The 5164-nt window shown below is 41.8% G+C and overlaps 1 pseudogene; it reads left to right on the top strand.

Annotated features, from left to right (window-relative positions):
- The first annotated feature begins 32 nt into the window (after positions 1 to 32).
- On the top strand, positions 33 to 718 carry LOC106726830 (annotated as a pseudogene).
- The last annotated feature ends 4446 nt before the right edge of the window (positions 719 to 5164 follow it).

Here is a 5164-nt window from a genome sequence, read left to right as displayed (position 1 = left end):
GAGACTGAAAGATCCCAGGGGGAGGGGGGGGGGGGAGGGGGGGAAAGGGGGGGGTGCGGGAAGAGATTAAAGAATTTATATGGCTTTCGGCTCGGAAGAGGCTCAGGTGGAACTTTCTTTGGTCGTTCCGAATCCGGGTTCATCAGACACCAGCTGCCTCCATGCCGCTATAGTTCGACCCCAACGAAATCAAAGTCGTATACCTGAGGTGCACCAGTGGGGAAGTGGGTGCCATGTCTGCCCTGGCCCCCAAGATCAGCCCCCCTGGGCCTGTCTCCAAAAAAGGTTGGTGATGACATTGCCAAAGCAACCAGTGATTGGAAGGGTCTGAGGATTACAGTGAAACTGACCATTCAGAACAGACAGGCCCGGATTGAAGTAGTGCCTTCTGCCTCTGCTCTAACCATCAAAGCCCTCAAAGAACCGCCAAGAGACAGAAAGAAGCAAAACAACATGAAGCACAGTGGAAATATCACTTTTGATGATTGTCAGCATTGCCCGACAGATGCGGCACTGATCTTTAGCTAGAGAACTCTCTGGAACCATTAAAGAGATCCTGGGAACTGCCCAGTCTGTGGGGTGCAATGTTGATGGCCGCCACCCTCATGACATCATAGATAATACCAACAGTGGTGCATCGGAATGTCCGGCTAGTTAAGAACTACAAAGGAAAAATGTTTCAATTAAAGATCATTTGACAACCAAAAAAAAAAAAAAATGCCATGCCAAGATCATTTAACAGACTTACTGCTCTCTATGAAATGCTGTTTTATCAAGATTATGTGCAGTAGGCACTGTGGGCTGCCTACTCACACCTCTACTTCTATACTGATATCTACATGTCCCACAGGTGGCCCAGCTAAGTCCTATTTGGTATAAAAATTCATGGTGGTTACATTCCTCTTGCTGGAGATGGGACATCTGTAATACTTTCAACAATAAAGGTTTTTTAAAAAAGCAAAAAATAAATTTAAAAAATAATAAAATAAGGAGACTTATCCTATTAATGCCACATCCTGTGACCTCATTTAACCTTAGTTACTTCCTTACTCCAAAAACAGACACTGAAAGTCAGGGCTTCAACATGAATTTTGGGGAGACACACTTAAATCTATAGTAATGAGCTACTGTTCCAAAGGTCTTCTTTCTAGGAGAAACCTTAGAAATCATCAGTTTATCTTTTTACGGAATAAGAAACTGACAAATTAAAAATGGCGGTGGAGTAAGTGGATGCTGCAGACACCCTCTCACATCCAAACTGGAATTACAACTAAAATACAGAAAAACTTACTGAATAATCAACGGCAGACTCCCTGGAAAGAACCTTGATAACTGAGGACCAAAAATGGAGACCACATGGAGGCTGGTAGGAGGGATGGAGGTGTGAAAGGGCTGCCCGGGCCCCCACAGACAGGAGCTGAAGTTCCAGAGAGATATCTCAGCTGTGGGCAGTTGCCACTGAGAACTCTGGGGCCTAATCCCAAGCTGGGCCCCCAGCAGAGAGCAACAGAACTGGGAAAGGTACCCACATAATGCCTGTCTGCCAGGGAGAGACGGATGGAAAGTCACGCACCCTCTTAAAGGGCCAACGCATAAAATTCCCTGTGGAGCCATCCATCTTGTGCTCCGACAGAGGAACAGCAGTGTGGACTGAATTGAAGAAGGGTGAGCAGAAGCCAGGATCAAGGGCTCTGGGGTGAGAGCTCAGAAGGCAGACACCCTGGTTTCCTGTGCTGAGCCATTCCCTCACCTGCAGAGGTAGTCTTTCTCATGCAGACAATTGCTATACAGGTGGCACTGCCTGAAGGGAAGACAACTGACCCACCCTACTGGAAAACACCTTGCTCCTTACCAGACTGAGTAACAATGAGCCTCCAGGCAGAAACAGTTACCCTGGCCTACCCTGTTGAAAAAGTCTCTTGCCACACCTGTGGATGACTGCCGGAGTGCACATTAAGAGGAATTCTATCAGTCTGCAGCCAGAGGCAGTCCCTGGAAGCTTTGAGTCTTTTAGTCAGAAACAGCATTCGACACTGTCCGGCACCAGAGATTGGGAGGCGTACAGGATCTACTTAATACATAGTCACAAACCTAAACAGGGAACCAAAATGAGGAAACAAAGAACCCACCAAATGAAAGAGCAAGAGAATTCTCCAGAAGAAGAGATACATGAAACAGAGATAAGAAATTTAATCTGAGACAAACCTACAGCCAACCTCATACTCCATGGGCAAACACTAAAACCATTTCCCTGAGAACAGGAACAAGACAGGGATGCTCACATTCATCACTCCTATTCGACACAGTACTAGAAGTGCTAGCCATATCAGAAAAGAAGAAATAAAATGCATCCAAATTGGAAAAGAAGTAAAATTGTCATTATTCGTAGGTGACATGATATTATACATAGAAAACCCTAAAAATATCATCAAAAAACTACTAGACTTAATGAATTCGTCAATGTAGCAGGATACAAAATTAACACCCAGAATCTATGGTTTTTTTATATACCAATAATAAACTTACATAAAGAGAAACTAAAAAAAAAAAAATCCCATACTTTGCACAGTGGCAGTATTGTAGCCAATGATGTTTATCTGAGGCGCGATTATTGCTAACTGAAAACAAAACAAACAAACAAAAAAATCCCATATACCACTGCAACAAAAAAATTAAGATACCTAGGAATAAATTTAACTAAGGAGGTAAAAGACCCAAACTCGGAAAACTACAAGACATTGAAAAAAGAGATAGAGGAAGACATAAACAAATGAAAGAATATACCGTGTTCATGATTGGTAGCATCAACAACATTAAAATGTCCATACTAACCCCCTCAAAAAAAAAAAAAATAAAATGTCCATACTACCCAAAACAATCTATAGATTCAATGCAATCCCCATTAAAATACCAATGGCGTATTTCACAGACCTAGAATAAACTCTCCAAAAATTCAAGTGGAATTTAAAAAGACCCCGAATAGCCACCAAACTACTGAGAAAGGAGGAAACGAAGTTGGAGGGATCACAATACTAGACATCAAGCTTTATTACAAAGCCACTGTTCTCAAAACTGCCTGGTACTGGCACAAGAACAGACATATAGACCAATAGAACAGAACAGAGAACCCAGTAATCGACTTAAGCCATTATGCTCAGTTAATATTTGACAAAGGAGGCAAGAGCATACAATGGAGTCAAGACAGTCTCTTCAATAAATGGTGTTGGGAAAGTTGGACAGATACATGCAAAAAAATGAAACTAGACCACCAACTTACACCGTACACAAGAATAAACTCAAAATGGATAAAGGACTTAAAACAGTAAGATGGGAAACCATAAAAAATCTTAGAAGAATCCAAAGGCAGCAAAATAGACATAGTATATCATAGCAATATCTTTACTGATACAGCTCCTAGAACAATGGAAACTAAGGAGAAAATAAACAAATGGGACTACATCAAAATAAGCTTCTGCATAGCAAAAGAAACCATCAACAAAACAACAAGAAAGCCCACTGCATTGGAGAACATATTTGCCAATGTTATATCCGCTAAGGGTCTAATTTCCAAAATTTATAGGGAACTCATACATCTTAACAAAAGATAAACAATCTAATCAAAAAATGGACAAGGGACCTAAATAGACACTTTTCAAAAGTGGACAGATAGCCCCAGCTGGTTTGGCTCAGTGGATAGAGTGTCGGCCTGCAGACTAAAGGGTCCTGGGTTCGATTCCTGGTCAAGGTCACATGCCAGGTTGCGGGCTCGATCCCCAGTAGGGGGCGTGCAGGAGGCAGCCGATGGATGATTCTCTCTCATCATTGATGTTTCTATCTTTCTCTCCCTCTTCCTTCCTCTCTGAAATCAATAAAAATATATTTTTAAAAAAGAAAGCATACAGAAGGCCAAGAGACATATGAAAACATGCTCAAAGTCACTAATCATCCAAGAGATGCAAATCAAAACAACAATGAGGTACCAGCTGACACCTGAATGGCTAACATCAACAAATCAACAAATGACAAGTGCTGGCAAGGATGTGGAGAAAAAGGAACCCTTGTGCACTATGGTGGGAATGCAGACTGGTGCAGCCACTGTGGAAAACACTATGGAGTTTCTTCAAAAAATTAAAACTGGAACTCCCATTAGACCCAGTAGTCACACTTCTAGGAATATATCCCCCCCAAATCAGAAACACCAATCAGAAAGGATATATGTACCCCTATGTTCATAGCAGCACAATTTACAATAGCTAAGATTTGGAAACAGCTTAAGTGCCCATCAGCAGATGAGTGGATTAAAAAACTTGGGTACATCTACACAATGGAATACTTACTACGCTGCTGTAAAAAAGAAAGAACTCTTAAAATTGGCAACAGTTGCCCTAACCAGTTTGGCTCAGTAGATAGAGCGTCGACCTGCAGACTGAAAGGTCCCAGGTTCGATTCCGGTCAAGGGCATGTACCTTGGTTGCGGGCAACATCCCCAGTAGGGGGTGTGCAGGAGGCAGCTAATCGATGCTTCTCTCTCATCGATGTTTCTAACTCTCTATCCCTCTCCCTTCCTATCTGTGAAAAAATCAATAAAATATATATTTAAAAAAAAATTGGCAACAGCATGGATGGACCTGGAAAGCATTATGCTAAGTGAAATAAGCCAGCTGGAGAAAGATAAATATCACACGATCTCACTCATTTGTGGAATATAATGAACAACATAAACGGACGAACAAAAATAGATCCAGAGACAGAGAAGCATCGAACAGACCGTCAAACCTCAGAGGGAAGGCAGGGGAGGATGGGAGGAGGGAGGCGTAAGAGATCAACCAAAGGACTTGTATGCATGCATATAAGCATAATCAAATGGACACAAACACTGGGGGGGATGAGGGCATGTTCTAGGGGGTGGGAGTTGCCAGGCAGAGGTCAATGGGGGAAAAAGGACACAATATGTAATATTTTAAACAATAAAGAATTAAATTTTTTTTTATCTGAAACAGACTTCAGAATAATGATGGTAAGATGCTCAACAGCATGAGAAAAGATATAACTATGAAAAAAGAATAGTCGGAAATAAAGAATGACATAGCACAAATAAAGAACACATTGGAAGGAATACACAGCAGATTAAAGGAAGCTGAGTACCGAATCAGTGAATTAGAAG

The sequence above is a fragment of the Myotis brandtii genome, unplaced genomic scaffold, assembly GCF_000412655.1.
Source record: "Myotis brandtii unplaced genomic scaffold, ASM41265v1 scaffold32, whole genome shotgun sequence".
NCBI classification, from domain to species: Eukaryota; Metazoa; Chordata; class Mammalia; order Chiroptera; family Vespertilionidae; genus Myotis; species Myotis brandtii.
The sequence above is the reverse complement of the archived record's forward strand: the minus strand, read 5'-3'. Positions and strand labels throughout refer to the sequence as shown.